The sequence below is a fragment of the Coregonus clupeaformis genome, unplaced genomic scaffold (genome assembly GCF_020615455.1).
Source record: "Coregonus clupeaformis isolate EN_2021a unplaced genomic scaffold, ASM2061545v1 scaf1576, whole genome shotgun sequence".
Lineage (NCBI taxonomy): Eukaryota > Metazoa > Chordata > Actinopteri > Salmoniformes > Salmonidae > Coregonus > Coregonus clupeaformis.
In genome coordinates this window covers 107,501-120,345 of record NW_025535030.1, presented here as the reverse complement: position 1 = coordinate 120,345, position 12,845 = coordinate 107,501, and the positions used below count along the sequence as shown (strand labels likewise).

The window sequence follows — 12,845 nt, the reverse complement described above, 5'->3', positions numbered from 1 at the left end:
TTACTAATGATCTGCTCATTGTTGGTTGCCCTACTAATGATCTGCTCATTGTTGGCTGCCCCAAATAATGATCTGCTCATTGTTGCCGGCCCTACTAATGATCTGCTCATTGTTGGCTGCCCTACTAATGATCTGCTCATTGTTGGTTGCCCCTACTAATGATCTGCTCATTGTTGGCTGCCCCTACTAATGATCTGCTCATTGTTGGCTACCCTACTAATGATCTGCTCATTGCTGGCTGCCCCTACTAATGATCTGCTCATTGTTGGTTGCCCTACTAATGATCTGCTCATTGTTGGCTGCCCCTACTAATGATCTGCTCATTGTTGGTTGCCCTACTAATGATCTGCTCATTGTTGTGTGCCTCACAAATGATCTGCTCATTGTTGGCTGCCCCAGCTAATGATCGCTCATTGTTGGCTGCCCTACTAATGATCTTGCCTTATTGTTGGCTGCCTCTACTAATGATCTGCTCATTGTTGGCTGCCCCTACTAATGATCTGCTCATTGCTTGGCTGCCCTACTAATGATTCTGCTCATTGTTGGCTGCCCCTACTAATGATCTGCTCATTGTTGGCTGCCCCTACTAATGATCTGCCTGGTTGTTGGCTGCCCTACTAATGATCTGCTCATTGTTACGGCTCTCTACTAACAATGATCTGCTCATTGTTGGCTACCCCTACTAATGATCTGCTCATTGTTGGCTGCTCTCTACTAATGATCTGCTCATTGTTGGCCGCCTCTTCTAATGATCTGCTTCATTGGTTACGTTCCCTACTACTGATCTGCCGCGGTTGTTGCTGCCCTTCTAATGATCTGCTCATTGCCGAAGCTGCCCTACCAATGATCTGCTCATTGTGGCGTCGCCCCTACTACCACGATCTTCATTGTTGGCTTTCGCCCTACTAATGATCTGCTCATTGTTGGCTGCCCTACTAATGATCTGCTCATTGTTGGTTGCCCTTACTAATGATCTTGCTCATTGTTGGCTGCCCCTACTAATGATCTGCTCATTGTTGGCTGCCCTACTAATGATCTGCTCATTGTTGGCTGCGCCACTACTAACGATCTGCTCATTGTTGGTTGCCCTACTAACGATCTGCCTATTGTTGGTTGCCCCCACAACGATCTGCTCATGTTGGCTGCCCTACTAATGATCTGCTCTTGTTGGTGCCCTGCTACTTCTGCTCATTGCTGGCTGTCTTTACTAATGATCTGCTCATTGTTGGCTGCCCTACCAACGAGATCTGCTCATTGTTGGCTGCCCCTACTAACGATCTGGCTCATTGTTGGTTGCCCCAACTAATGATCTGCTCATTGTTGGCTGCCCTACTAACGATCTGCTCAATAGTTGGCTGCCCCTACTAATGATCTGCTCATTGTTGGCTGCGCCACGCCCTACTAATGATCTGCTCATTGTTGGCTGCCCTACTAATGATCTGCTCATGTGTTGGCCGCCCCTACTAATGATCTGCTCATTGTTGGCTGCCCTACTAATGATCTGCCCTCATTGTTGGTTGCCCTACTAATGATCTGCTCATTGTTGGCTGCCCCTACTAATGATCTGCTCATTGGCTGGCCGCCCTACTAACGATCTGCTCATTGTTGGCCGCCCCCTACTAATGATCTGCTCATTGTTGGGCCGCCCCTACTAATGATCTGCTCATTGTTGGCTGCCCTACTAATGATCTGCTCAATGTTGGCCGCCCTACCAATGATTCTGCTCATTGTTGGCTGCCCTACTAACGATCTGCTCATTGTTGGTTGCCCTACTAATGATCTGCTCATTGTTGGCTGCCCTACTACATGATCTGCTCATTGTTGGTTGCCCCTACTAATGATCTGCTCATTGTTGGCTGCCCCTACTAATGATCTGCTCATTGTTGGCTGCCCTACTAGTGATCTGCTCATTGTTGGCTGCCCCGACTAATGATCTGCTCATTGTTAGCTGCCCCTACTAATGATCTGCTCATTGTTGGCTGCCCCTACTAATGATCTGCTCGTTGTTGGCTCCCCTACTAACGATCTGCTCACTGTTGGCTGCCCCTACTAATGATCTGCTCATTGTTGGCTGCCCTACTAATGATCTGCTTCATTGTTGGCCGCCCTACTAATGATCTGCTCATTGTTGGCTGCCCCTACTAATGATCTGCTCACGGCTGGCTGCCCTACTACCGATCTGCTCATTGTTGGTGCCCCTACTAATGATCTGCTATTGTTGGCTGCCCTACTAATGATTGCTCATTGCTGGCCGCCTACTAATGATCGCTATTGTTGGCTGCCCTACTAATGATCTGCTCATTGTTGGCTGCCCTACTAATGATCTGCTCATTGCTGGCTGCCCTACTAATGATCTGCTCATTGTTGGCGTCCCTACTACACGATCTGCTCATTGTTGGCTGCCCCACTAACGATCTGCTCATTGTTGGCTGCCCCTACTAATGATCTGCTCATTGTTGAGCTGCCCCTACAACGATCTGCTCATTGTTGGCTGCCCTACTAATGATCTGCTCATTGCTTGATGCTGCCCCCTACTAATGATCTGCTCATTGTTGGTTGCCCTACTAACGATCTGCTCACTGTTGGCTGCCCTACTAATGATCTGCTGTCATTGTTGGCTTCCCTCCTAACGATCTGCTCATTGCTGGCTGCCCTACTAATGATCTGCTGGTTGTTGGTTGCCTCTACTAATGATCTGCTCATTGTTGGCTGCCCTACGAATGATCTAAGCTCATTGTTGGCTGCCCCTACTAATGATCTGCTCATTGTTGGCTGCCCCTACTAAAGATCTGCTCATTGTTGGCTGCCCCTACTAATGATCTTTAATAAAGCTTTTAGTTTAACACTGGAACCACTAAGAGCTTCAGCAAAGACAGCCCGACAGCATGTAGCTCATTCTTATTATCAGTCCTGACCACAAATCTCCTCCCCCTCCCTCCTCCCAGCCTCCCTCCCTCCCCCTCCCTCCCCCCCTCCCCCCTCCCCTCCCAGCCCCCCTCCCTCCCTCCCTCCCAGCCTCCCTCCCTCCCTCCCTCCCAGCCTCCCCCTCCCCCTCCTCCTCCCTCCCAGCCTCCCTCCCTCCTCCCCTCCCAGCCTCCCCTCCCTCCCCGCAACAGAGTCCTGTGGGTTTGTCTACGTTGTGACTATGCTAGAATATATTGGATTAGAAATGCCATATGTTTGTATATACTGTATATAATCATATATAGAATCAATCATATATATGTTTATCATATCAATAATCTGCACACGTGTTGTCTTTCACAGTGGTTTTCTCCATACCTTCTCAGACATGGCCTCCTCAAACTTGTGGTTAAAGAGACACTTGTAGACCTTGCCCTCTCCTGCTTGGGTCTGGAAGAACAGAGGAACACAGAGACCAGTCAACATCCTTAGTAACCTGAAGAACAGAGACCAGTCAACATCCTTAGTAACCTGAAGAACAGAGACCAGTCATCATCCTTAGTAACCCGAAGAACAGAGACCAGTCATCATCCTTAGTAACCTGAAGAACAGAGACCAGTCAACATCCTTAGTAACCTGAAGAACAGAGACCAGTCATCATCCTTAGTAACCTGAAGAACAGAGACCAGTCAACATCCTTAGTAACCTGAAGAACAGAGACCAGTCAACATCCTTAGTAACCTGAAGAACAGAGACCAGTCAACATCCTTAGTAACCTGAAGAACAGAGACCAGTCAACATCCTTAGTAACCTGAAGAACAGAGACCAGTCAACATCCTTAGTAACCTGAAGAACAGAGACCAGTCAACATCCTTAGTAACCTGAAGAACAGAGACCAGTCAACATCCTTAGTAACCTGAAGAACAGAGACCAGTCAACATCCTTAGTAACCTGAAGAACAGAGACCAGTCAACATCCTTAGTAACCTGAAGAACAGAGACCAGTCAACATCCTTAGTAACCTGAAGAACAGAGACCAGTCAACATCCTTAGTAACCTGAAGAACAGAGACCAGTCAACATCCTTAGTAACCTGAAACACAGAGACCAGTCAACATCCTTAGTAACCTGAAACACAGAGACCAGTCATCATCCTTAGTAACCTGAAGAACAGAGACCAGTCAACATCCTTAGTAACCTGAAACATCAGATCATTCTTTCCGTTATGTAAGGTTATGTAAGGGAAGATGAGCAGTGTACGTTTTCACAGAAGCGTTCTCGGTCCTCTCGGCAGGAGAAGTACAGGTATCTGTCCAGGTGGAAGTCATCTGACGACAGCTCCGCTACACGCATGATGCTCTTCTTACACTCCTCCCTGATTGGATGAGCCAGGTGCTGTTGCTCCCGCCTCTCGGACTAAGGCTTTCTCCAGACACGCTATGACCTCACCCTGTGAATGGATGTCCTGGAGGAGGGGGGGCGGGATGGGGGAGAGACGGAGAGGGAGGGGGAGGAGGGAGAGGGAATGGGGGGGGAGAGGGAGGGGGAGGGGCAGAGGAGAGAAGAACAGTTCATTAATCCATAGGGGATGGACATTTACCAAAACCATCAGGTTTGAGAGAGAGCGAGACAGAGAGAGAGCGAGACAGAGAGAGAGCGACAGAGAGAGAGAGAGAGACAGAGAGAGAGAGAGAGAGAGAGAGACAGAGAGAGAGAGAGAGAGAGACAGAGAGAGAGAGCGACAGAGAGAGAGCGAGACGGAGAGAGAGCGAGACAGAGAGAGCGACAGAGAGAGAACCTGGCACCCTCAGCAAACAAACACCTACCTGGAGGTGACAGCACTCCCTCCCCAATATGCCCCCCCTAGACACAACTATGACAAAACAACCAACAAAAACTCCTGCAGCTCTGTCTGTACATAGTCAATGGTAGGCTTCGAGGGGACTCCTACAGTAGGTAGGTACACCTTCAGCTCATCTCTTGGCAGTAGTACTGTACAGTTGTGGTCAAAAGTTTTGAGAATGACACAAATACTAATTTTCACAAAGTCTGCTGCCTCAGTTTTGATGATGGCAATTTGCATATACTCCAGAATGTCATGAAGAGTGATCAGATGAATTGCAAAGTCCTCTTTGCCATGAAAATGAACTTAATCCCCCAAAACATTTCCACTGCATTTCAGCCCTGCCACAAAAAGGACCAGCTGCCATCATGTTAGTGATTCTCTCGTTAACACAGGTGAGAGTGTTGACGAGGACAAGGCTGGAGATCACTCTGTCATGCTGATTGAGTTAGAATAACAGACTGGAAGCTTTAAAAGGAGGGTGGTGCTTGAAATCATTGTTCTTCCTCTGTTAACCATGGTTACCTGCAAGGAAAAACGTGCCGTCATCATTGCTTTGCACAAAAAAGGGCTTCACAGGCAAGGATATTGCTGCTAGTAAGATTGCACCTAAATCAACCATTTATCAGATCATCAAGAACTTCAAGGAGAGCGGTTCAATTGTTGTGAAGGCGTCAGGGCGCCCAAGAAAGTCCTGCAAGCGCCAGGACCGTCTCCAAAGTTGATTCAGCTGCGGGGATCGGGGCACCACCAGTGCAGAGCTTGCTCAGGAATGGCAGCAGGCAGGTGTGAGTGCATCTGCACGCACAGTGAGGCAAAGACTTTTGGAGGATGGCCTGGTGTCAAGAAGGGCAGCAAAGAAGCCACTTCTCTCCAGGAAAAACATCAGGGACAGACTGATATTCTGCAAAAGGTACAGGGATTGGACTGCTGAGGACTGGGGTAATTTCATTTTCTCTGATGAATCCCCTTTCCGATTGTTTGGGGCATCCGGAAAACACCTTGTCCGGAGAAGACAAGGTGAGCGCTACCATCAGTCCTGTGTCATGCCAAAGGTAAAGCATCCTGAGACCATTCATGTGTGGGGTTGCTTCTCAGCCAAGGGAGTGGTCTCACTCACAATTTTGCCTAAGAACACAGCCATGAATAAAGAATGGTACCAACACATCCTCCGAGAGCAACTTCTCCCAACCATCCAAGAACAGTTTGGTGATGACCAATGCCTTTTCCAGCATGATGGAGCACCTTGCCATAAGGCAAAAGTGATAACTAAGTGGTTCAGGGAACAAAACATTTTGGGTCCATGGCCAGGAAACTCCCCAGACCTTAATCCCATTGGAGAACTTGTGGTCGATCCTCAAGAGGCGGGTGGACAAACAAAAACCCACAAATTCTGACAAACTCCAAGCATTGATTATGCAAGAATGGGCTGCCATCAGTCAGGATGTGGCCCAGAAGTTAATTGACAGCATGCCAGGGCAGATTGCAGAGGTCTTGAAAAAGAAGGGTCAACACTGCAAATATTGACTCTTTGCATAAACTTAATGTAATTATCAATAAAAGCCTTTGACACTTATGGAATGCTTGTAATTATACTTCAGTATACCATAGTAACACCTGACAAAAATATCTCATAACACTGAAGCAGCGAACTTTGTGAAGACCAATACTTGTGTCATTCTCAAAACGTTTGACCACGACTGTAGACTACTTTATCACAAGTCTCTCGGAGCCTTCACAGTCAGCCCACTGACACCCCTATCAGATCACAGCAAAATCACAGTCTACTTGAACAGAGCAACACTGAATCATGAGGCATCAAAGCCGAACAAACTGCATATTATTAAGAAATGCTATAGATGGAAGGAAAGTAGTCAAAATAATTAGCCAACAACAAATTCAATCCCTTTTAGAGAACTTCCTGGACAAAACGTTTCACTGTAATAGTGAAGGTGTAAACTTGGCAGTAGAAAACCTAAACAGTATGTTTGACCTCTCAGCTTCCCTGTCAAATCTAAAAATGTCAAGCAGACAACCTAAGAAAATTAATAACAATGACAAAATGGTTTGACGAAGAACGCAAAAACCTAAGAAAGAAATTGAGGAACCTATCCAACCAAAAACATAGAGACCCAGAGAACCTGAGCCTGAGCCTTCACTATGGTGAATCACTAAAACAATACAGAAATACACTATGGAAAAAAGAAGGAACAGCATGTCAGAAATAAGCTCAATGTAATTGAAGAATCCATAGACTCTAACCACTTCTGGGAAAATTGGAACACACTAAACAAACAACACGAAGAGTTATCTATCCAAAACGGAGATGTATGGTCTGACATTCTCCTGTAGAATTCTCTGATACAGAGCAGAATTCATGGTTCCTTCTATTAAGGCAAGTCGTCCAGGTCCTGAGGCAGCAAAGTATCCCCAAACCATCACACCACCACCACCACCACCATGCTTGACCTTTGGTATGATGTTCTTACTGTGGAATGCAGTGTTTGGTTTTCGCCAGACATAATGGGACCATGTCGTCCCAAAAAAGTTATACTTTTGAATCATCTGTCCATAGAACGTTCTTCCAAGAGTCTTGATGATCATCCAGGTTCTTTTTGGCAAACTTGAGTCAACTTTTTGGACGAGATGGGTCCCAATATGCCTGGCGAAAACCAAATACTGCATTCCACAGTAAGAACATCATACCAAAGAGTCAAGCATGGTGGTGGTGGTGTGATGGTTTGGGGATGCTTTGCTGCCTCAGGACCTGGACGACTTGCCTTAATAGAAGGAACCATGAATTCTGCTCTGTATCAGATAATTCTACAGGAGAATGTCAGACCATCCGTCTGTGAGCTGAAGTTGAAGCGCAGCTGGGTCATGCAGCAAGACAATGATCCAAAACCCACAATCAAGTCTACATGAAAATAGCTAAAAAAGCAACACATTTGAAGTTTTGGAATGGCCTAGTCAAAGTCCAGACCTAATCCCAATTGAGATGTTGTGGCAGGACTTGAAACGAGCAGTTCATGCTTGAAAACCAACACGCCACTGAGTTAAAGCAGTTCTGCATGGAAGAGTGGGCCAAAATTCCTCCACAGCGACGTGAGAGACTGATCAACAACTACAGGAAGCATTTGGTTGGAGTCATTGCAGCTAAAGGTGGCACAACCAGTTATTGAGTGTAAGGGGGCAATTACTTTTTCACACAGGGGAATTGGGTGTTGCATAACTTTGTTTATGAAATAAATGAAATAAATGAAATAAATGAAATAAATGAAATAAATATGTAATTGTTGTGTTATTTGTTCACTTACGTTCCCTTTATCTAATATTAGGTTTTGATTGAAGATCTGATAACATTCAGTATCACAAATATGCAAAAGTAGAGAAAATTAGAAAGGGGGAAAATACTTTTTCATAGCACTGTATACACACCTGTTCTGAAAGGCCCCAGAGTCTGCAACACAACTAAGCAACACCACAACAAACCTGCCAAGAGAGGGCCGCCCACCAAAACTCACAGACCAGGCAAGGAGGGCATTAATCAGAGGCAACAAAGAGTCCAAAGACAACCCTGAAGGAGCTGCAAAGCTCCACAGCAGAGATTGGAGTATCTGTCCATAGGACCATTTTAAGCCGTACACTCCACAGAGACTGGGCTTTACGGAAGAGTGGCCAGAAAAAAGCTGTTGCTTAAAGAAAAAATAAGCAAACACGTTTGGTGTTCGCCAAAAGGCATGTAGGAGACTCCCCAAACATATGGAAGAAGGTACTCTGGTCAGATGAGACTAAAATTGAGCTTTTGGCCATCAAGGAAAACGCTATGTCTGGGGCAAACCCAACACCTCTCATCACCCCGAGAACACCATCCCCACAGTGAAGCATGGTGGTGGCAGCATCATGCTGTGGGGATGTTTTTCCATCGGCAGGGACTGGGAAACTGGTCAAAATTGAAGGAATGATGGATAGTGCTAAATACAGGGAAATTCTTGAGGGAAACCTGTTTCAGTCTTCCAGAGATTTGAGACTGGGACAGAGGTTCACCTTCCAGCAGGACAATGACCCTAAGCATACTGCTAAAGCAACACTTGAGTGGTTTAAGGGGAAACATTTAAATGTCTTGGAATGGCCTCGTCAAAGCCCATACCTCAATCCAATTGAGTATCTGTGGTATGACTTAAAGATCGCTGTACACCAGCGGAACCCATCCAACTTTCCTGGCGCCGACGAAGATGGCGGCCTCGCGATTAGCTCTTAGGAAACTTTGCAGTATTTTGTTTTTTTATGTATTATTTTTTTACATTATTAGCTCAGAAAATTTCATACAGCCGGGGAAAACTATTGGATATCAGAGCGGCGGTAACTCACCAGCATTACGACCAGGAATACGACTTTCCCGAAGCAGATCCTTTGTTTGCTCTCCAAAGGGCAACTGAACTGATTCCAGAAACATCGCCGGCGGAGGAGAGGGGTTCTCAGTTCATCGCGCAGACAGGAATAAATATCTCTCCGGGAAGCAGAAGGGCGGAGGTGTGTGTTTCATGATTAACGACTCATGTTGTAATTGTAGTAACATACAGGAACTCGAGTCCTTTTGTTCACCCGACCTAGAATATCTCACAATCAAATGCCGACCGATTTATCTCCCAAGATAATTTTATTCGGTTATAGTCCCGGCCGTGTATATCCCCCCTCAAGCCGATACCACAACGGCCCTCAAAGAACTTCACTGGACCTTATGCAAATTGGAAACCACATATCCTGAGGCTGCATTTATTGTAGCCGGGATTTTAGCAAAGCAAATTTGAGGACTAGGCTGCCGAAGTTCTATCAACATATTGACTGTTGTACTCAAGGCGCCAAAATCCCCGACCATTGCTAGTCGAACTTCCAGAATGGTTATAAGGCCCTCCCCGCCCCTCCTTTCTGCAAATCTGACCACGACTCCATTTTGCTCCTCCCTTCCTATAGGCAGAAACTCAAACAGGAAATACCTGTGCTAAGGACTATTCAATGCTGGTCTGACCAATCGGAATCCATGCTTCAAGATTGTTTTGATCACGCGGACTGGGATATATTCCGGGTAGCTTCCGAAAAATAATTTTGACGAATACACTGAAACGGTGACTGAGTCTATCAGGAAGTGTATAGGTGATGTTGTGCCCACTGTGACTATTAAAACCTACCCTAACCAGAAACAGTGGATAGACGGCAGCATTCGCGCCAATCTGAAAGCGTGAACCACTGCATTCAACCATGGCAAGGTGACTGGGAATATGGCAGAATACAAACAGTGTAGCTACTCACTCCGCAAGGCAATTAAACTGGCAAAACATCAGTATAGAGACAAAGTGGAGTCACAATTCAACGGCTCAGACACGAGACGTATGTGGCAGGGTCTACAGACAATCACAGACTACAAAAAGGAAAACCAGCCACGCCGCCGACACCGACGCCCGCCCCAGACAAGCTAAACACCTTCTTCGCCCGCTTTGAGGATAACACAGTGCCACTGACGAGGCCCACTACCAAGGACTGTGGCCTCTCCTTCTCCGTGGCCGACGTGAGTAAGACATTTAAACGTGTTAACCCCTGCAAGGCTGCCGGCCCAGACGGCATCCCTAGCCGCGTCCTCAGAGCATGTTCAGACCAGCTGGCTGGTGTTTACAGACATATTCAATCTCTCCCTATCCCAGTCTGCTGTTGCCACATGCTTCAAGATGGCCACCATTGTTCCTGTACCCAAGAAAGCAAAGGTAACTGAACTAAATTACTATCGCCCTGTAGCACTCACCTCTGTCACCATAAAGTGCTTTGAGAGACTAGTCAAGGATCATATCACCTCTACCTTACCTGTCACCCTAGACCCACTTCAATTTGCTTACCGCCCCAATAGATCCACAGACGATGCAATCGCCATCACACTGCACACTGCCCTATCCCGTCTGGACAAGAGGAATACCTACAGTGGGGAGAACAAGTATTTGATACACTGCCGATTTAGCAGGTTTTCCTACTTACAAAGCATGTAGAAGTCTGTAATTTTAATCACAGATACAAAAATGCAGAAAATCACATTGTATGATTTTTTAAGTAATTAATTTGCATTTTATTGCATGACATAAGTATTTGATACATCAGAAAAGCAGAACTTAATATTTGGTACATAAACCTTTGTTTGCAATTACAGAGATCATACGCTTTCCTGTAGGTCTTGACCAGGTTTGCACACACTGCAGCAGGGATTTTGGCCCACTCTTCCATACAGACCTTCTCCAGATCCTTCAGGTTTTGGGGGCTGTCACTGGGCAATACGGACTTTAAGCTCCCTCCAAAGATTTTCTATTGGGTTCAGGTCTGGAGACTGGCTAGGCTACTCCAGGACCTTGAGATGCTTCTACGGAGTCACTCCTTAGTTGCCCTGGCTGTGTGTTTCGGGTCGTTGTCATGCTGGAAGACCCAGCCACGACTCCATCTTCAATGCTCTTACTGAGGGAAGGAGGTTGTTGGCCAAGATCTCGTGATACATGGCCCCATCCATCCCTCCCCTCAATACGGTGCAGTCGTCCTGTCCCCTTTGCAGAAAAGCATCCCCAAAGAATGATGTTTCCACCTCCATGCTTCCGGTTGGGATGGTGTTCTTGGGGTTGTACTCATCCTTCTTCTTCCTCCAAACACGGCGAGTGGAGTTTAGACCAAAAAGCTAAATTTTTGTCTCACCAGAACACATGACCTTCTCCCATTCCTCCTCTGGATCATCCAGATGGTCATGGCAAACTTCAGACGGGCCTGGACATGCGCTGGCTTGAGCAGGATAATTTTAATCCATGACGGCGTAGTGTGTTACTAATGGTTTTCTTTGAGACTGTGGTCCCAGCTCTCTTCAGGTCATTGACCAGGTCCTGCCGTGTAGTTCTGGGCTGATCCCTCACCTTCCTCATGATCATTGATGCCCCACGAGGTGAGATCTTGCATGGAGCCCCAGACCGAGGGTGATTGACCGTCATCTTGAACTTCTTCCATTTTCTAATAATTGCGCCAACAGTTGTTGCCTTCTCACCAAGCTGCTTGCCTATTGTCCTGTAGCCCATCCCAGCCTTGTGCAGGTCTACAATTTTATCCCTGATGTCCTTACACAGCTCTCTGGTCTTGGCCATTGTGGAGAGGTTGGAGTCTGTTTGATTGAGTGTGTGGACAGGTATCTTTATACAGGTAACGAGTTCAAACAGGTGCAGTTAATACAGGTAATGAGTGGAGAACATGCTTTGTAAGTAGGAAAACCTGCAAAATCGGCAGTGTATCAAATACTTGTTCTCCCCACTGTATGTAAGAATGCTGTTCATTGACTATAGCTCAGCATTCAACACCATAGTACCCTCCAAGCTCATCATCAAACTCGAGGCCCTGGGTCTGAACCCCGCCCTGTGCAACTGGATCCTGGACTTCCTGACGGGCCGTCCCCCAGGTGGTGAAGGTAGGAAACAGCATCTCCACTTTGCTGATCCACAACACCGGGGCCCCACAAGGGTGCGTGCTCAGCCCCCTGCTGTATTCCCTGTTCACCCATGACTGCGTGGCCAAGCACGCCTCCAACTCAATCATCAAGTTTGCAGACGACACAACATTAGTAGGCTTGATTACTAACAATGACGAGACAGCCTACAGGGAGGAGGTGAGGGCTCTGGGAGTGTGGTGCCAGGAAAATAACCTCTCACTCAACGTCAACAAAACAAAGGAGATTATTGTGGACTTCAGGAAACAGCAGAGGGTGCACCCCCCTATCCACATCGACGGGACCGCAGTGGAGAAGGTGGAAAGCTTCAAGTTCCTTGGCGTACACATCACCGACAAACTGAAATGGTCCACCCACGCAGACAGTGTGGTGAAGAAGGCGCAACAGAGCCTCTTCAACCTCAGGAGGCTGAAGAAATTCGGCTTGGCACCTAAAACCCTCACAAACTTTTACAGATGCCCAATTGAGAGCATCCTGTCGGGCTGTATTACCGCCTGGTACGGCAACTGCACCGCCCGCAACCGCATGGCTCTCCAGAGGGTGGTGCGGTCTGCCGAACGCATTATCGGGGGCAAACTACCAGC

At 46.9% G+C, this 12,845-nt stretch overlaps 1 pseudogene; it reads right to left on the bottom strand.

Annotated features, from left to right (window-relative positions):
* Positions 1-3,261: 3,261 nt before the first annotated feature.
* LOC123487260 overlaps positions 3,262-12,845 on the bottom strand; it is a 48,248-nt pseudogene continuing 38,664 nt past the window's right edge.